Source organism: Lissotriton vulgaris, chromosome 5 (genome assembly GCF_964263255.1).
Source record: "Lissotriton vulgaris chromosome 5, aLisVul1.2, whole genome shotgun sequence".
In the NCBI taxonomy this organism is placed as follows: domain Eukaryota; kingdom Metazoa; phylum Chordata; class Amphibia; order Caudata; family Salamandridae; genus Lissotriton; species Lissotriton vulgaris.
In genome coordinates this window covers 1,545,020,989-1,545,039,836 of record NC_141693.1, presented here as the reverse complement: position 1 = coordinate 1,545,039,836, position 18,848 = coordinate 1,545,020,989, and the positions used below count along the sequence as shown (strand labels likewise).

The following is an 18,848-nucleotide window of genomic DNA, read 5'->3' as shown; positions in this document are numbered from 1 at the left end:
TTCCTCATCTTCTAGGATGATAGGGGTAGGGGTGTCTACAGTGTCATCCTCTGAAGGATGGCCTCCTTCAGCATTCCCTGTGGGGTTTGCTTTAGAGGTCTTTAGAGCCTCAGACTGATCCAAGAGCTCTCTTAGGTGGTCTGTAGTAGGGGTAGGCCCTGTCTTCAGACCCCTTAAGACACAAAGCTGTCTTAATTCCTTAAAGGGAAAAATAGCAAACTGGGATGGTGCCCTTGGAGGGTCACTCTCAACAGGAGTAAGTCCACTGGACCCCTCTGTTCCAGACATTGCTCTAGTGTGGGTGGATGTGTTGCAATCTACCTACACTGGTGTTTACCTACTAAACCTATCTAGTAGTTGTAGCTAGGGTGTGCTACTCCCTTTGCTCTACAACAACTAAGTTCAGTAGAACTTAAGTATACTAGTCTTGTTTTATATGTACCTAGCAGGTACCTGTGTGATCTTTCAGATGATAATCTCAAAGATTGTAATGGTAAAACAACAGCAAGCTCAGATCCCACCGCTGCCACCAATGTGAGAAGTTGGCCTGGTATATAATGCTCACTAATTCTAGTGATCACTTTGTACCATGCCAAGCAACCCTTATGATGATGGTTGTAATTCAACCTTGTAGACCAGTTATCCTAGTGGTAACGTGGACAAAGCAGTCTTAGGCTAAACTCTGAAAGGCATGTGAAGCCAGCTGTTATACCATACACAACCCCCTTGAATACCAAATGAAAGGGACACCACACAGATATATATTGAAAATATATATTGATTTATTAACTATAAAATCCCCTGGACTCTTTATGAGCACAGAAGCACAAGCGTTAAATCACAAGACAGTTTAAAATACACAAAAGTTGCACAATATGGATGAGCCCTAGGGGCCACCTAAACCATATACTAAATAAGTGGTATGAGAGATACCAGGAGGAAAGTGAAGAGGCCTAGGACCTTGGGAATCGCTGGAGCTATTCGAGACTGGAAATAACTAAGTCGGGAAAGGCCCACGGGACTCGGATGCAGTGTTCAAAGTGCACGCACTTTACAATACAAAGTCTATGGTGCGTAAAAAGCACAAAGTTAGAAAGTTAGGAACCTTCCGAGTGACCTACGGAGCTGAAACTTAAAACACAGGCCCTTGGGATGTGTACCAGTGCAGGAGCACCGGCGGAGCTGAGTTACCTCACCCACAGGAAGCGGGTGCACAGGGTCGAAGATGTGTCGGGTTTCGTCACGCTGGTCGATGGTGCTTGGAGCTGAAGATGCTGCAGGCGGCTCGATGAGAAGAGTTCCGGTGGATCCGAGGGTGGATCTGAAGAGTTGAAGACCTGAAAGCAGAGGGGACAGTGTTCAAAGTCACTAGCCAGTGACTACCGTGGAACCAGATTGGAACCAGGTGATGTCGGGTGCAAACAGGCGTTGTCGGGTAGCTTCTTTCTGCAGCCACGTGGATACCCGGGGTCGAGGACGTCCAGGAGTCGGTCACGAGCTGTCCCACGTAGGCTTCTCGCTGTTGGCGGTGTCGGCGACCTGATCGGAGCAAACAGGCCTTGGCAAATGCAAGCCACGCAGAAGTTGAAAGATGCTGTTCACTCGGACCAGCAAGGTCAGAGCGGGTGCTCCTTTTCACAGGAGCTTGGGTAGGTCTGGAGCAACCAGACCTGCTGTTTAAATCTTCGGGTTCGTCGCCAAGATGGCCGCTGGCCGCGTGGCTAGTGGCCGGGATGGCGCGTCGAGTGGCACAATGCAAAAGGGCCCCACGCAGATCGTGGAGATGCTGGAGGGCTGATCTTCGGTGCAAGGGCTGCTCGGTGGTGGGGGTTCTCAATCCCCAAAGCACAACGTCGAGGATGCCTCAGAAGCTGCGCAGTCAGCTTTTCGGGTGTCTTTCAAGAGGTCCGGTCCCACGTCACTCTGTGCCTCCACGGGTCCCTTCTTTGCAGGGACTGTGGATCGGGCTCTGAGAGGTCTGGGAATCTGGTTCTTGTCGGGCTCTGGGCTCGGGCTCCGGCGGGAGGCGGCGGCAAAGCAGACGTCGAGTTGCTGGTTGGTACCTGTGTTCACAGGGTGGTCACTCCTTGGCCACAAGGGAGATTCTTCTTCAGTCTTCTGTGCAGCAGAATGTCGAAGTCCAGTCTTCTTCTTAGTTTTAAGTTGATTTCGGGATGATCTGCTGTGCAATGGCACTGCTCCCCCTCTTATTCCAATCTAGGGGGTGGATCACCTACTAGGTCCCTCCTCTGGGAGGAACCAGGAAGGGGGGCGGTTACACCCCCTTTCCTTTGTCCAGCTCCGCGCCAGGACTGGGGCTGGAAGGCCCCAGAACCGGTTTGGGCTGGCCTATGCACGGGGACACCTTGTGTGCCCCGGGCATGTCTGATTCTATTCAGCCCTGTCCTACCCAATACACAAAATCCTGTCTGGGGTGGTGCTCGCACCTCCCAAGGCAGGAAACCCTTTGTCCAGGCCACCATCTGCCGAGTTTCGGTCAGCAGCAGGAGGCCAGACTTGTGTCTGTGGTGGCAGCATCCATTTTGTGATGCTGAGGCTCTGTTTAACTTTAACCGGGGTTAAGGCTACACACATGTCGTGTCCCTCTAGGAGGGTGGAATGCTATCCCCGTCGCCAGAACTGGCGAGGGGATAGTATTCCATTTCGTATGACACCTTACTCGACATGTTTTGATAAAGCCAAACCAAAGATAGCATTTAACCGCGAGGATTATAATGCACTTAAGAGTATATGGTATGGCAATATCCCGGAACAGCTTAGGGAGTGGTTCCCGACAGCTGCAGACAGGCTCAGCTCATGCTAGAGCACCATCTCACATATTTCCACGCACTCTGCCTCCAGGATTGATGAGGCCTTCCATAGGAGTGGCTGATAGGAACATATGTGTCCAGTTTAGGGTTAGGCACAGACATACTGTACCTAAGTAAGAGGTGGTTACACCGACTTACCCCAGCTGAGTGATCAGCCAGTTGTGTCACAGATGGAGGCCAGGCCAGGGGTGGCACAATACGTGCTGCAGCCCCTGGTAGGCCTTGGATACACCTATGCCCTGGGCACCTAGGGTGCACTATTACAGGGGCTCATAAGGTGAACCAGTTCCAATTCGTAATACACCTAAAGTGCATTGGCATCAATTTAGAGAGAGAACAGCAGGCTGTGGGTCTGATTAGCAGGCCCACAGCCACATTAAGTCAGAAACCAGTGAAGCAAAAAGCAAAAATTTGGGGTGACCATAGGATAGCAGACCCTGCTCTCCTACAAATATCCACTCTTACTTTTCCAGAAAAATTGATATATTTATTACATGCTTCCGCTCAGAAGCTTATGTGGTATTAGGAACTTTGAAATGGTACCATTTTACTTCTGTACTCTTCAGAGTCATGTTGGTGTTCTGAAACTACAAAGTAGATTTTTAAACACCTATCTTTGTCAGATGCAACTTTGACCCGGGAGAAGATATTCCTTTGGAAAAAATTATTTGAATTGGATTGGTGTAACTGTTGTTTCTAGAGGTGGTGACAGGCTTTCAGCTACTTGAATAGGGCAAGTCAGGATTCATGAAACGTATACAACCTTTGAGCGTGTGTAAATTGGCATATCCAGAAAGGAGCAGTTTTTACTACTGTCAAAACAGTTTCTCTCCACCTCTAGAAATATCCAGAGCTATGTAAAGCATACAACTGAGCTTTATTCTCATGAAAAAAGAGGTTTAAATGCAAAAAAGAAAACAAAAGCTTATCGTACTGGTGACATTTTCATTATATAGATTCCAAAAGAGTGCTTTAATTGAAAGGAGCTGAAAACACACAATGGGATGTAAACCTAAATAACTATCAATATCATATTTCCCATCCTTGCATACCACCTACATTATAAAAATAAGCACAGCAGAACATATGACCGCGTGGCCTAATGGATAAGGCGTCTGACTTCGGATCAGAAGATTGAGGGTTCGAGTCCCTTCGTGGTCAGTTTTTGCCAATGGTCACACATCTCAGATTTCCATTCAGAATGGAAGCAGGCTCTTCCAATACTCTTATAGCCATCATGTTCTCATTCCTAATTATTCATGAAGTGGAGTCCATACTGCACAGTCATTTAGATTGCATCTTCAGCCTAAAATCTTGTTCATGTTAGTGGCATTAAGAAGTGCTTCTATGTACACGCATGGAATATGTAATAGGGTTGCAGAATTTTGACTTGACAGAATGGGTTTTTAGCTTGAGGGTGTGTAGATGAAATGCAAGGTGTGTAAGTATGTGTTCATGGAGTGCTTCAAGTGTAAAATCTGTATGATTTGTGCAGTTAAAGTGCTAATTTTGCCTACGAGAAAGAGAAGTACTACAGAAGAATTATAAAGGATTGGCACATTGGCTGCCTTTGCTGATGACACAGTTGGCTAATTTGTGAAGCATTGGTCTATTAAGTTGCAGAGTGTGGTTGAACTTGGTTAGGAGACTTGGTGCCTGTTTCTGTGTCCTGCTGAAGACAAGGACGGCTTGATACCACTGTCAAAGCCCAGTTTATTGAGAAAAGCATCCAGGAAAGAAGAAGTGTTGAGTCGAAAGTGGTTCTCCTCCAATTTCTCTCCACTTGCTCGAAATGCAGAGCCTCCATTATAGCACAGAACAGAGTGTTAAAGTCGGGGATGGAAGAGGATGAAAATGGGAAGTTTACTTATGGAGAGAACTGAGAAATGTCCTGTGTGCAGACACCAGTGTTTGACGATTGAATACATTTAAATAATGCCTCTAGACTGCAAGTGTTTATCTGTGCCTCAGTGGCCTAATGGATAAGGCACTGGCCTCCTAAGCCAGGGATTGTGGGTTCGAGTCCCATCTGAGGTGAAAACCAATATCCACTCTTACTTTTCCAGAAAAATTGATATATTTATTACATGCTTCCGCTCAGAAGCTTATGTGGTATTAGGAACTTTGAAATGGTACCATTTTACTTCTGTACTCTTCAGAGTCATGTTGGTGTTCTGAAACTACAAAGTAGATTTTTAAACACCTATCTTTGTCAGATGCAACTTTGACCCGGGAGAAGATATTCCTTTGGAAAAAATTATTTGAATTGGATTGGTGTAACTGTTGTTTCTAGAGGTGGTGACAGGCTTTCAGCTACTTGAATAGGGCAAGTCAGGATTCATGAAACGTATACAACCTTTGAGCATGTGTAAATTGGCATATCCAGAAAGGAGCAGTTTTTACTACTGTCAAAACAGTTTCTCTCCACCTCTAGAAATATCCAGAGCTATGTAAAGCATACAACTGAGCTTTATTCTCATGAAGAAAGAGGTTTAAATGCAAAAAAGAAAACAAAAGCTTATCGTACTGGTGACATTTTCATTATATAGATTCCAAAAGAGTGCTTTAATTGAAAGGAGCTGAAAAGACACAATGGGATGTAAACCTAAATAACTATCAATATCATATTTCCCATCCTTGCATACCACCTACATTATAAAAATAAGCACACAGGACATATGACCGCGTGGCCTAATGGATAAGGCGTCTGACTTCGGATCAGAAGATTGAGGGTTCGAGTCCCTTCGTGGTCAGTTTTTGCCAATGGTCACACAACTCAGATTTCCATTCAGAATGGAAGCAGGCTCTTCCAATACTCTTATAGCCATCATGTTCTCATTCCTAATTATTCATGAAGTGGAGTACATACTGCACAGTCATTTAGATTGCATCTTCAGCCTAAAATCTTGTTCATGTTAGTGGCATTAAGAAGTGCTTCTATGTACACGCACGGAATATGTAATAGGGTTGCAGAATTTTGACTTGACAGAATGGGTTTTTAGCTTAAGGGTGTGTAGATGAAATGCAAGGTGTGTAAGTATGTGTTCATGGAGTGCTTCAAGTGTAAAATCTGTATGATTTGTGCAGTTAACGTGCTAATTTTGCCTACGAGAAAGAGAAGTACTACAGAAGAATTATAAAGGATTGGCACATTGGCTGCCTTTGCTGATGACACAGTTGGCTAATTTGTGAAGCATTGGTCTATTAAGTTGCAGAGTGTGGTTGAACTTGGTTAGGAGACTTGGTGCCTGTTTCTGTGTCCTGCTGAAGACAAGGACGGCTTGATACCACTGTCAAAGCCCAGTTTATTGAGAAAAGCATCCAGGAAAGAAGAAGTGTTGAGTCGAAAGTGGTTCTCCTCCAATTTCTCTCCACTTGCGCGAAATGCAGAGCCTCCATTATAGCACAGAAAAGAGTGTTAAAGTCGGGGATGGAAGAGGATGAAAATGGGAAGTTTACTTATGGAGAGAACTGAGAAATGTCCTGTGTGCAGACACCACTGTTTGACGATTGAATACATTTAAATAATGCCTCTAGATTGCAACTGCTTATCTGTGCCTCAGTGGCCTAATGGATAAGGCACTGGCCTCCTAAGCCAGGGATTGTGGGTTCAAGTCCCATCTGAGGTGAAAACCAATATCCAGTGTTACTTTTCTTGAAAAATTTATATATTTATTACATGCTTCCGCTCAGAAGCTTATGAGGTATTAGGAACTTTGAAATGGTACCATTTTACTTCTGTACTCCCCGGACTCATGTTGGTGTTCTGAAACTACAAAGTAGATTTTTAAACACCTATCTTTGTCAGATGCAACTTTGACCCGGCAGAAGATATTCCTTTGGAAAAAATGATTTGAATTGGATTGGTGTAACTGTTGTTTCTAGAGGTGGTGAAAGGCTTTCAGCTACTTGAATAGGGCAAGGCAGGATTCATGAAACGTATACAACCTTTGAGCGTGTGTAAATTGGCATATCCAGAAAGGAGCAGTTTGTACTACTGTCAAAACAGTTTCTCTCCACTTCTGGAAATATCCAGAGCTATGTAAAGCATACAACTGAGCTTTAATCTCATGAAGAAAGAGGTTTAAATGCAAAAAAAGAAAACAAAAGCTTATCGTACTGGTGACATTCTCATTATATAGATTCCAAAAGAGTGCTTTAATTGAAAGGAGCTGAAAAAACACAATGGAATGTAAACCTAAATAACTATCAATATCATATTTCCCATCCTTGCATACCACCTACATTATAAAAATAAGCACAGCAGGACATATGACCGCGTGGCCTGATGGATAAGGTGTCTGACTTCGGATCAGAAGATTGAGGGTTCGAGTCCCTTCGTGGTCGGTTTTTGCCAATGGACACACAACTCAGCTTTCCGTTCAGAATGGAAGCAGGCTCTTCCAATACTCTTATAGCCATCATGTTCTCATTCCTAATTATTCATGAAGTGGAGTACATACTGCACAGTCATTTAGATTGCATCTTCAGCCTAAAATCTTGTCCATGTTAGTGGCATTAAGAAGGGCTTCTATGTACACGCACTGAATATGTAATAGGGTTGCAGAATTTTGACTTGACAGAATGGGTTTTTAGCTTAAGGGTGTGTAGATGAAATGCAAGGTGTGTAAGTATGTGTTCATGGAGTGCTTCAAGTTTAAAAATCTGTATGATTTGTGCAGTTAAAGTGCTAATTTTGCCTACGAGAAAGAAAAGTACTACAGAAGAATTATAAAGGATTGGCACATTGGCTGCCTTTGCTGATGACACAGTTGGCTAATTTGTAAAGCATTGGTCTATTAAGTTGCAGAGTGTGGTTGAACTTGGTTAGGAGACTTGGTGCCTCTTTCTGTGTCCTGCTGAAGACAAGGACGGCTTGATACCACTGTCAAAGCCCAGTTTATTGAGAAAAGCATCCAGGAAAGAAGAAGTGTTGAGTCGAAAGTGGTTCTCCTCCAATTTCTCTCCACTTGCTCGAAATGCAGAGCCTCCATTATAGCACAGAACAGAGTGTTAAAGTCGGGGATGGAAGAGGATGAAAATGGGAAGTTTACTTATGGAGAGAACTGAGAAATGTCCTGTGTGCAGACACCAGTGTTTGACGGTTGAATACATTTAAATAATGCCTCTAGACTGCAAGTGTTCATCTGTGCCTCAGTGGCCTAATGGATAAGGCACTGGCCTCCTAAGCCAGGGATTGTGGGTTCGAGTCCCATCTGAGGTGAAAACTAATATCCACTATTACTTTTCTAGAAAAATTTATTTATTTATTACATGCTTCCCCTCAGAAGCTTATGAGGTATCAGGAACTTTGAAATGGTACCATTTTACTTCTGTACTCTCCGGACTTATGTTGGTGTTCTGAAACTACAAAGTAGATTTTTAAACACCTATCTTTGTCAGATGCAACTTTGACCCGGGAGAAGATATTCCTTTGGAAAAAATTATTTGAATTGGATTGGTGTAACTGTTGTTTCTAGAGGTGGTGACAGGCTTTCAGCTAGTTGAATAGGGCAAGTCAGGATTCATGAAACGTATACAACCTTTGAGCGTGTGTAAATTGGCATATCCAGAAAGGAGCAGTTTTTACTACTGTCAAAACAGTTTCTCTCCACCTCTAGAAATATCCAGAGCTATGTAAAGCATACAACTGAGCTTTATTCTCATGAAGAAAGAGGTTTAAATGCAAAAAAGAAAACAAAAGCTTATCGTACTGGTGACATTTTCATTATATAGATTCCAAAAGAGTGCTTTCATTGAAAGGAGCTGAAAACACACAATGGGATGTAAACCTAAATAACTATCAATATCATATTTCCCATCCTTGCATACCACCTACATTATAAAAATAAGCACAGCAGGACATATGACCGCGTGGCCTAATGGATAAGGCGTCTGACTTCGGATCAGAAGATTGAGGGTTCGAGTCCCTTCGTGGTCGGTTTTTGCCAATGGTCACACAACTCAGATTTCCATTCAGAATGGAAGCAGGCTCTTCCAATACTCTTATAGCCATCATGTTCTCATTCCTAATTATTCATGAAGTGGAGTACATACTGCACAGTCATTTAGATTGCATCTTCAGCCTAAAATCTTGTTCATGTTAGTGGCATTAAGAAGTGCTTCTATGTACACGCACGGAATATGTAATAGGGTTGCAGAATTTTGACTTGACAGAATGGGTTTTTAGCTTAAGGGTGTGTAGATGAAATGCAAGGTGTGTAAGTATGTGTTCATGGAGTGCTTCAAGTGTAAAAATCTGTATGATTTGTGCAGTTAAAGTGCTAATTTTGCCTACGAGAAAGAGAAGTACTACAGAAGAATTATAAAGGATTGGCACATTGGCTGCCTTTGCTGATGACACAGTTGGCTAATTTGTGAAGCATTGGTCTATTAAGTTGCAGAGTGTGGTTGAACTTGGTTAGGAGACTTGGTGCCTGTTTCTGTGTCCTGCTGAAGACAAGGACGGCTTGATACCACTGTCAAAGCCCAGTTTATTGAGAAAAGCATCCAGGAAAGAAGAAGTGTTGAGTCGAAAGTGGTTCTCCTCCAATTTCTCTCCACTTGCGCGAAATGCAGAGCCTCCATTATAGCACAGAAAAGAGTGTTAAAGTCGGGGATGGAAGAGGATGAAAATGGGAAGTTTACTTATGGAGAGAACTGAGAAATGTCCTGTGTGCAGACACCACTATTTGACGATTGAATACATTTAAATAATGCCTCTAGACTGCAACTGTTTATCTGTGCCTCAGTGGCCTAATGGATAAGGCACTGGCCTCCTAAGCCAGGGATTGTGGGTTCGAGTCCCATCTGAGGTGAAAACCAATATCCACTCTTACTTTTCCAGAAAAATGTATATGTTTATTACATGCTTCCGCTCAGAAGCTTATGTGGTATTAGGAACTTTGAAATGGTACCATTTTACTTCTGTACTCTTCAGAGTCATGTTGGTGTTCTGAAACTACAAAGTAGATTTTTAAACACCTATCTTTGTCAGATGCAACTTTGACCCGGCAGAAGATATTCCTTTGGAAAAAATTATTTGAATTGGATTGGTGTAACTGTTGTTTCTAGAGGTGGTGACAGGCTTTCAGCTACTTGAATGGGGCAAGTCAGGATTCATGAAACGTATACAACCTTTGAGCGTGTGTAAATTGGCATATCCAGAAAGGAGCAGTTTTTACTACTGTCAAAACAGTTTCTCTCCACCTCTAGAAATATCCAGAGCTATGTAAAGCATACAACTGAGCTTTATTCTCATGAAGAAAGAGGTTTAAATGCAAAAAAGAAAACAAAAGCTTATCGTACTGGAGACATTTTCATTATATAGATTCCAAAAGAGTGCTTTAATTGAAAGGAGCTGAAAACACACAATGGGATGTAAACCTAAATAACTATCAATATCATATTTCCCATCCTTGCATACCACCTACATTATAAAAATAAGCACAGCAGGACATATGACCGCGTGGCCTAATGGGTAAGGCGTCTGACTTCGGATCAGAAGATTGAGGGTTCGAGTCCCTTCGTGGTCGGTTTTTGCCAATGGTCACACAACTCAGATTTCCATTCAGAATGGAAGCAGGCTCTTCCAATACTCTTATAGCCATCATGTTCTCATTCCTAATTATTCATGAAGTGGAGTACATACTGCACAGTCATTTAGATTGCATCTTCAGCCTAAAATCTTGTTCATGTTAGTGGCATTAAGAAGTGCTTCTATGTACATGCACGGAATATGTAATAGGGTTGCAGAATTTTGACTTGACAGAATGGGTTTTTAGCTTAAGGGTGTGTAGATGAAATGCAAGGTGTGTAAGTATGTGTTCATGGAGTGCTTCAAGTTTAAAAATCTGTATGATTTGTGCAGTTAAAGTGCTAATTTTGCCTACGAGAAAGAAAAGTACTACAGAAGAATTATAAAGGATTGGCACATTGGCTGCCTTTGCTGATGACACAGTTGGCTAATTTGTAAAGCATTGGTCTATTAAGTTGCAGAGTGTGGTTGAACTTGGTTAGGAGACTTGGTGCCTCTTTCTGTGTCCTGCTGAAGACAAGGACGGCTTGATACCACTGTCAAAGCCCAGTTTATTGAGAAAAGCATCCAGGAAAGAAGAAGTGTTGAGTCGAAAGTGGTTCTCCTCCAATTTCTCTCCACTTGCTCGAAATGCAGAGCCTCCATTATAGCACAGAACAGAGTGTTAAAGTCGGGGATGGAAGAGGATGAAAATGGGAAGTTTACTTATGGAGAGAACTGAGAAATGTCCTGTGTGCAGACACCAGTGTTTGACGGTTGAATACATTTAAATAATGCCTCTAGACTGCAAGTGTTCATCTGTGCCTCAGTGGCCTAATGGATAAGGCACTGGCCTCCTAAGCCAGGGATTGTGGGTTCGAGTCCCATCTGAGGTGAAAACCAATATCCACTCTTACTTTTCCAGAAAAATTGATATATTTATTACATGCTTCCGCTCAGAAGCTTATGTGGTATTAGGAACTTTGAAATGGTACCATTTTACTTCTGTACTCTTCAGAGTCATGTTGGTGTTCTGAAACTACAAAGTAGATTTTTAAACACCTATCTTTGTCAGATGCAACTTTGACCCAGCAGAAGATATTCCTTTGGAAAAAATGATTTGAATTGGATTGGTGTAACTGTTGTTTCTAGAGGTGGTGACAGGCTTTCAGCTACTTGAATAGGGCAAGGCAGGATTCATGAAACGTATACAACCTTTGAGCGTGTGTAAATTGGCATATCCAGAAAGGAGCAGTTTGTACTACTGTCAAAACAGTTTCTCTCCACTTCTGGAAATATCCAGAGCTATGTAAAGCATACAACTGAGCTTTAATCTCATGAAGAAAGAGGTTTAAATGCAAAAAAGAAAACAAAAGCTTATCGTACTAGTGACATTCTCATTATATAGATTCCAAAAGAGTGCTTTAATTGAAAGGAGCTGAAAAAACACAATGGGATGTAAACCTAAATAACTATCAATATCATATTTACCATCCTTGCATACCACCTACATTATAAAATTAAGCACAGCAGGACATATGACCGCGTGGCCTAATGGATAAGGTGTCTGACTTCGAATCAGAAGATTGAGGGTTCGAGTCCCTTCGTGGTCGGTTTTTGCCAATGGACACACAACTCAGCTTTCCGTTCAGAATGGAAGCAGGCTCTTCCAATACTCTTATAGCCATCATGTTCTCATTCCTAATTATTCATGAAGTGGAGTACATACTGCACAGTCATTTAGATTGCATCTTCAGCCTAAAATCTTGTCCATGTTAGTGGCATTAAGAAGTGCTTCTATGTACACGCACTGAATATGTAATAGGGTTGCAGAATTTTGACTTGACAGAATGGGTTTTTAGCTTAAGGGTGTGTAGATGAAATGCAAGGTGTGTAAGTATGTGTTCATGGAGTGCTTCAAGTGTAAAAATCTGTATGATTTGTGCAGTTAAAGTGCTAATTTTGCCTACGAGAAAGAAAAGTACTACAGAAGAATTATAAAGGATTGGCACATTGGCTGCCTTTGCTGATGACACAGTTGGCTAATTTGTAAAGCATTGGTCTATTAAGTTGCAGAGTGTGGTTGAACTTGGTTAGGAGACTTGGTGCCTGTTTCTGTGTCCTGCTGAAGACAAGGACGGCTTGATACCGCTGTCAAATCCCAGTTTATTGAGAAAAGCATCCAGGAAAGAAGAAGTGTTGAGTCGAAAGTGGTTTTCCTCCAATTTCTCTCCACTTGCTCGAAATGCAGAGCCTCCATTATAGCACAGAACAGAGTGTTAAAGTCGGGGATGGAAGAGGATGAAAATGGGAAGTTTACTTATGGAGAGAACTGAGAAATGTCCTGTGTGCAGACACCAGTGTTTGACGATTGAATACATTTAAATAATGCCTCTAGACTGCAAGTGTTTATCTGTGCCTCAGTGGCCTAATGGATAAGGCACTGGCCTCCTAAGCCAGGGATTGTAGGTTCGAGTCCCATCTGAGGTGAAAACCAAACATCCGCTCTTACTTTTCCAGAAAAATTTATATATTTATAACATGCTTCCGCTCAGAAGCTTATGAGGTATTAGGAACTTTGAAATGGTACCATTTTACTTCTGTACTCTTCAGGGTCATGTTGGTGTTATGAAACTACAAAGTAGATTTTTAAACACCTATCTTTGTCAGATGCAACTTTGACCCGGCAGAAGATATTCCTTTGGAAAAAATGATTTGAATTGGATTGGTGTAACTGTTGTTTCTAGAGGTGGTGACAGGCTTTCAGCTACTTGAATAGGGCAAGGCAGGATTCATGAAACGTATACAACCTTTGAGCGTGTGTAAATTGGCATATCCAGAAAGGAGCAGTTTGTACTACTGTCAAAACAGTTTCTCTCCACTTCTGGAAATATCCAGAGCTATGTAAAGCATACAACTGAGCTTTAATCTCATGAAGAAAGAGGTTTAAATGCAAAAAAGAAAACAAAAGCTTATCGTACTAGTGACATTCTCATTATATAGATTCCAAAAGAGTGCTTTAATTGAAAGGAGCTGAAAAAACACAATGGGATGTAAACCTAAATAACTATCCATATCATATTTCCCATCCTTGCATACTACCTACATTATAAAATTAAGCACAGCAGGACATATGACCGCGTGGCCTAATGGATAAGGTGTCTGACTTCGAATCAGAAGATTGAGGGTTCGAGTCCCTTCGTGGTCGGTTTTTGCCAATGGACACACAACTCAGCTTTCCGTTCAGAATGGAAGCAGGCTCTTCCAATACTCTTATAGCCATCATGTTCTCATTCCTAATTATTCATGAAGTGGAGTACATACTGCACAGTCATTTAGATTGCATCTTCAGCCTAAAATCTTGTCCATGTTAGTGGCATTAAGAAGTGCTTCTATGTACACGCACTGAATATGTAATAGGGTTGCAGAATTTTGACTTGACAGAATGGGTTTTTAGCTTAAGGGTGTGTAGATGAAATGCAAGGTGTGTAAGTATGTGTTCATGGAGTGCTTCAAGTGTAAAAATCTGTATGATTTGTGCAGTTAAAGTGCTAATTTTGCCTACGAGAAAGAAAAGTACTACGGAAGAATTATAAAGGATTGGCACATTGGCTGCCTTTGCTGATGACACAGTTGGCTAATTTGTAAAGCATTGGTCTATTAAGTTGCAGAGTGTGGTTGAACTTGGTTAGGAGACTTGGTGCCTGTTTCTGTGTCCTGCTGAAGACAAGGACGGCTTGATACCACTGTCAAAGCCCAGTTTATTGAGAAAAGCATTCAGGAAAGAAGAAGTGTTGAGTCGAGAGGGGTTCTCCTCCAATTTCTCTCCACTTGCTCGAAATGCAGAGAGTCCATTATAGCACAGAACAGAGTGTTAAAGTCGGGGATGGAAGAGGATGAAAATGGGAAGTTTACTTATGGAGAGAACTGAGAAATGTCCTGTGTGCAGACACCAGTGTTTGACGATTGAATACATTTAAATAATGCCTCTAGACTGCAAGTGTTTATCTGTGCCTCAGTGGCCTAATGGATGAGGCACTGGCCTCCTAAGCCAGGGATTGTGGGTTTGAGTCCCATCTGAGGTGAAAACCAATATACACTCTTACTTTTCCAGAAAAATTGATATATTTATTACATGCTTCTGCTCAGAAGCTTATGTGGTATTAGGAACTTTGAAATGGTACCATTTTACTTTTTGACCCGGCAGAAGATATTCCTTTGGAAAAAATGATTTGAATTGGATTGGTGTAACTGTTGTTTCTAGAGGTGGTGACAGGCTTTCAGCTACTTGAATAGGGCAAGTCAGGATTCATGAAACGTATACAACCTTTGAGCGTGTGTAAATTGGCATATCCAGAAAGGAGCAGTTTGTACTACTGTCTAAACAGTTTCTCTACCATTCTGGAAAAATCCAGAGCTATGTAAAGCATACAACTGAGCTTTAATCTCATGAAGAAAGAGGTTTAAATGCAAAAAAGAAAACAAAAGCTTATCGTACTGGTGACATTCTCATTATATAGATTCCAAAAGAGTGCTTTAATTGAAAGGAGCTGAAAAAACACAATGGGATGTAAACCTAAATAACTATCAATATCATATTTCCCATCCTTGCATACCACCTACATTATAAAAATAAGCACAGTAGGACATATGACCGCGTGGCCTAATGGATAAGGTGTCTGACTTCGGATCAGAAGATTGAGGGTTCGAGTCCCTTCGTGGTCGGTTTTTGCCAATGGTCACACAACTCAGCTTTCCATTCAGAATGGAAGCAGGCTCTTCCAATACTCTTATAGCCATCATGTTCTCATTCCTAATTATTCATGAAGTGGAGTACATACTGCACAGTCATTTAGATTGCATCTTCAGCCTAAAATCTTGTCCATGTTAGTGGCATTAAGAAGTGCTTCTATGTACACGCACTGAATATGTAATAGGGTTGCAGAATTTTGACTTGACAGAATGGGTTTTTAGCTTAAGGGTGTGTAGATGAAATGCAAGGTGTGTAAGTATGTGTTCATGGAGTGCTTCAAGTGTAAAAATCTGTATGATTTGTGCAGTTAAAGTGCTAATTTTGCCTACGAGAAAGAAAAGTACTACAGAAGAATTATAAAGGATTGGCACATTGGCTGCCTTTGCTGATGACACAGTTGGCTAATTTGGAAAGCATTGGTCTATTAAGTTGCAGTGTGTGGTTGAACTTGGTTAGTAGACTTGGTGTCTGTTTCTGTGTCCTGCTGAAGACAAGGACGGCTTGATACCACTGTCAAAGCCCAGTTTATTGAGAAAAGCATCCAGGAAAGAAGAAGTGTTGAGTCAAAAGTGGTTCTCCTCCAATTTCTCTCCACTTGCGCGAAATGCAGAGCCTCCATTATAGCACAGAACAGAGTGTTAAAGTCGGGGATGGAAGAGGATGAAAATGGGAAGTTTACTTATGGAGAGAACTGAGAAATGTCATGTGTGCAGACACCAGTGTTTGATGATTGAATACATTTAAATAATGCCTCTAGACTGCAAGTGTTCATCTGTGCCTCAGTGGCCTAATGGATAAGGCACTGGCCTCCTAAGCCAGGGATTGTGGGTTCGAGTCCCATCTGAGGTGAAAACCAATATCCAGTATTACTTTTCTTGAAAAATTTATATATTTATTACATGCTTCCGCTCAGAAGCTTATGAGGTATTAGGAACTTTGAAATGGTACCATTTTACTTCTGTACTCTCCGGACTCATGTTGGTGTTCTGAAACTACAAAGTAGATTTTTAAACACCTATCTTTGTCAGATGCAACTTTGACCCGGCAGAAGATATTCCTTTGGAAAAAATGATTTGAATTGGATTGGTGTAACTGTTGTTTCTAGAGGTGGTGACAGGCTTTCAGCTACTTGAATAGGGCAAGGCAGGATTCATGAAACGTATACAACCTTTGAGCGTGTGTAAATTGGCATATCCAGAAAGGAGCAGTTTGTACTACTGTCAAAACAGTTTCTCTCCACTTCTGGAAATATCCAGAGCTATGTAAAGCATACAACTGAGCTTTAATCTCATGAAGAAAGAGGTTTAAATGCAAAAAAGAAAACAAAAGCTTATCGTACTGGTGACATTCTCATTATATAGATTCCAAAAGAGAGCTTTAATTGAAAGGAGCTGAAAAAACACAATGGGATGTAAACCTAAATAACTATCAATATCATATTTCCCATACTTGTATACCACCTACATTATAAAAATAAGCACAGCAGGATATATGACCGCGTGGCCTAATGGATAAGGTGTCTGACTTCGGATCAGAAGATTGAGGGTTCAAGTCCCTTCGTGGTCAGTTTTTGCCAATGGTCACACATCTCAGATTTCCATTCAGAATGGAAGCAGGCTCTTCCAATACTCTTATAGCCATCATGTTCTCATTCCTAATTATTCATGAAGTGGAGTACATACTGCACAGTCATTTAGATTGCATCTTCAGCCTAAAATCTTGTTCATGTTAGTGGCATTAAGAAGTGCTTCTATGTACACGCACGGAATATGTAATAGGGTTGCAGAATTTTGACTTGACAGAATGGGTTTTTAGCTTAAGGGTGTGTAGATGAAATGCAAGGTGTGTAAGTATGTGTTCATGGAGTGCTTCAAGTGTAAAATCTGTACGATTTGTGCAGTTAAAGTGCTAATTTTGCCTACGAGAAATACAATTACTACAGAAGAATTATAAAGGATTGGCACATTGGCTGCCTTTGCTGATGACACAGTTGGCTAATTTGTGAAGCATTGGTCTATTAAGTTGCAGAGTGTGGTTGAACTTGGTTAGGAGACTTGGTGCCTGTTTCTGTGTCCTGCTGAAGACAAGGACGGCTTGATACCACTGTCAAAGCCCAGTTTATTGAGAAAAGCATCCAGGAAAGAAGAAGTGTTGAGTCGAGAGTGGTTCTCCTCCAATTTCTCTCCACTTGCTCGAAATGCAGAGAGTCCATTATAGCACAGAACAGAGTGTTAAAGTCGGGGATGGAAGAGGATGAAAATGGGAAGTGTACTTATGGAGAGAACTGAGAAATGTCCTGTGTGCAGACACCAGTGTTTGACGATTGAATACATTTAAATAATGCCTCTAGACTGCAAGTGTTTATCTGTGCCTCAGTGGCCTAATGGATAAGGCACTGGCCTCCTAAGCCAGGGATTGTGGGTTCGAGTCCCATTTGAGGTGAAAACCAATATCCACTCTTACTTTTCCAGAAAAATTGATATATTTATTACATGCTTCCGCTCAGAAGCTTATGTGGTATTAGGAACTTTGAAATGGTAAAATTTTACTTCTGTACTCTTCAGAGTCATGTTGGTGTTCTGAAACTACAAAGTAGATTTTTAAACACCTATCTTTGTCAGATGCAACTTTGACCCGGGAGAAGATATTCCTTTGGAAAAAATTATTTGAATTGGATTGGTGTAACTGTTGTTTCTAGAGGTGGTGACAGGCTTTCAGCTACTTGAATAGGGCAAGTCAGGATTCATGAAACGTATACAACCTTTGAGCGTGTGTAAATTGGCATATCCAGAAAGGAGCAGTTTTTACTACTGTCAAAACAGTTTCTCTCCACCTCTAGAAATATCCAGAGCTATGTAAAGCATACAACTGAGCTTTATTCTCATGAAGAAAGAGGTTTAAATGCAAAAAAGAAAACAAAAGCTTATCGTACTGGTGACATTTTCATTATATAGATTCCAAAAGAGTGCTTTAATTGAAAGGAGCTGAAAACACACAATGGGATGTAAACCTAAATAACTATCAATATCATATTTCCCATCCTTGCATACCACCTACATTATAAAAAAGAGCACAGCAGGGCATATGACCGCGTGGCCTAATGGATAAGGCATCTGACTTCGGATCAGAAGATTGAGGGTTTGAGTCCCTTCGTGGTCGGTTTTTGCCAATGGTCACACAACTCAGATTTCCATTCAGAATGGAAGCAGGCTCTTCCAATACTCTTATAGCCATCATGTTCTCATTCCTAATTATTCATGAAGTGGAGTACATACTGCACAGTCATTTAGATTGCATCTTCAGCCTAAAATCTTGTTCATGTTAGTGGCATTAAGAAGTGCTTCTATGTACACGCACAGAATATGTAATAGGGTTGCAGAATTTTGACTTGACAGAATGGGTTTTTAGCTTAAGGGTGTGTAGATGAAATGCAAGGTGTGTAAGTATGTGTTCATGGAGTGCTTCAAGTTTAAAAATCTGTATGATTTGTGCAGTTAAAGTGCTAATTTTGCCTACGAGAAAGAAAAGTACTACAGAAGAATTATAAAGGATTGGCACATTGGCTGCCTTTGCTGATGACACAGTTGGCTAATTTGTGAAGCATTGGTCTATTAAGTTGCAGAGTGTGGTTGAACTTGGTTAGGAGACTTGGTGCCTGTTTCTGTGTCCTGCTGAAGACAAGGACGGCTTGATACCACTGTCAAAGCCCAGTTTATTGAGAAAAGCATCCAGGAAAGAAGAAGTGTTG

At 41.5% G+C, this 18,848-nt stretch overlaps 18 non-coding genes across 18 annotated transcripts; all 18 read left to right on the top strand.

Annotated features, from left to right (window-relative positions):
• Positions 1-3,919: 3,919 nt before the first annotated feature.
• TRNAR-UCG (transfer RNA arginine (anticodon UCG)) lies at positions 3,920-3,992 on the top strand. Its single transcript has one exon. It is a non-coding gene; the product is annotated as a tRNA-Arg (tRNA).
• An 803-nt stretch (positions 3,993-4,795) lies between these two features.
• Positions 4,796-4,868, top strand: TRNAR-CCU (transfer RNA arginine (anticodon CCU)). The gene has a single exon. It is a non-coding gene; the product is annotated as a tRNA-Arg (tRNA).
• Positions 4,869-5,511: 643 nt separating this feature from the next.
• TRNAR-UCG (transfer RNA arginine (anticodon UCG)) lies at positions 5,512-5,584 on the top strand. Its single transcript has one exon. It is a non-coding gene; the product is annotated as a tRNA-Arg (tRNA).
• An 803-nt stretch (positions 5,585-6,387) lies between these two features.
• Positions 6,388-6,460, top strand: TRNAR-CCU (transfer RNA arginine (anticodon CCU)). Its single transcript has one exon. It is a non-coding gene; the product is annotated as a tRNA-Arg (tRNA).
• Positions 6,461-7,105: 645 nt separating this feature from the next.
• TRNAR-UCG (transfer RNA arginine (anticodon UCG)) lies at positions 7,106-7,178 on the top strand. Its single transcript has one exon. It is a non-coding gene; the product is annotated as a tRNA-Arg (tRNA).
• Positions 7,179-7,982: 804 nt separating this feature from the next.
• On the top strand, positions 7,983-8,055 carry TRNAR-CCU (transfer RNA arginine (anticodon CCU)). The gene has a single exon. It is a non-coding gene; the product is annotated as a tRNA-Arg (tRNA).
• A 644-nt stretch (positions 8,056-8,699) lies between these two features.
• TRNAR-UCG (transfer RNA arginine (anticodon UCG)) lies at positions 8,700-8,772 on the top strand. Its single transcript has one exon. It is a non-coding gene; the product is annotated as a tRNA-Arg (tRNA).
• Positions 8,773-9,576: 804 nt separating this feature from the next.
• TRNAR-CCU (transfer RNA arginine (anticodon CCU)) lies at positions 9,577-9,649 on the top strand. Its single transcript has one exon. It is a non-coding gene; the product is annotated as a tRNA-Arg (tRNA).
• A 644-nt stretch (positions 9,650-10,293) lies between these two features.
• On the top strand, positions 10,294-10,366 carry TRNAR-UCG (transfer RNA arginine (anticodon UCG)). Its single transcript has one exon. It is a non-coding gene; the product is annotated as a tRNA-Arg (tRNA).
• Positions 10,367-11,170: 804 nt separating this feature from the next.
• TRNAR-CCU (transfer RNA arginine (anticodon CCU)) lies at positions 11,171-11,243 on the top strand. The gene has a single exon. It is a non-coding gene; the product is annotated as a tRNA-Arg (tRNA).
• A 644-nt stretch (positions 11,244-11,887) lies between these two features.
• TRNAR-UCG (transfer RNA arginine (anticodon UCG)) lies at positions 11,888-11,960 on the top strand. The gene has a single exon. It is a non-coding gene; the product is annotated as a tRNA-Arg (tRNA).
• Positions 11,961-12,764: 804 nt separating this feature from the next.
• TRNAR-CCU (transfer RNA arginine (anticodon CCU)) lies at positions 12,765-12,837 on the top strand. Its single transcript has one exon. It is a non-coding gene; the product is annotated as a tRNA-Arg (tRNA).
• A 645-nt stretch (positions 12,838-13,482) lies between these two features.
• TRNAR-UCG (transfer RNA arginine (anticodon UCG)) lies at positions 13,483-13,555 on the top strand. The gene has a single exon. It is a non-coding gene; the product is annotated as a tRNA-Arg (tRNA).
• Positions 13,556-14,999: 1,444 nt separating this feature from the next.
• Positions 15,000-15,072, top strand: TRNAR-UCG (transfer RNA arginine (anticodon UCG)). The gene has a single exon. It is a non-coding gene; the product is annotated as a tRNA-Arg (tRNA).
• Positions 15,073-15,876: 804 nt separating this feature from the next.
• On the top strand, positions 15,877-15,949 carry TRNAR-CCU (transfer RNA arginine (anticodon CCU)). The gene has a single exon. It is a non-coding gene; the product is annotated as a tRNA-Arg (tRNA).
• A 644-nt stretch (positions 15,950-16,593) lies between these two features.
• On the top strand, positions 16,594-16,666 carry TRNAR-UCG (transfer RNA arginine (anticodon UCG)). Its single transcript has one exon. It is a non-coding gene; the product is annotated as a tRNA-Arg (tRNA).
• An 803-nt stretch (positions 16,667-17,469) lies between these two features.
• On the top strand, positions 17,470-17,542 carry TRNAR-CCU (transfer RNA arginine (anticodon CCU)). The gene has a single exon. It is a non-coding gene; the product is annotated as a tRNA-Arg (tRNA).
• A 644-nt stretch (positions 17,543-18,186) lies between these two features.
• On the top strand, positions 18,187-18,259 carry TRNAR-UCG (transfer RNA arginine (anticodon UCG)). Its single transcript has one exon. It is a non-coding gene; the product is annotated as a tRNA-Arg (tRNA).
• Positions 18,260-18,848: the final 589 nt, after the last annotated feature.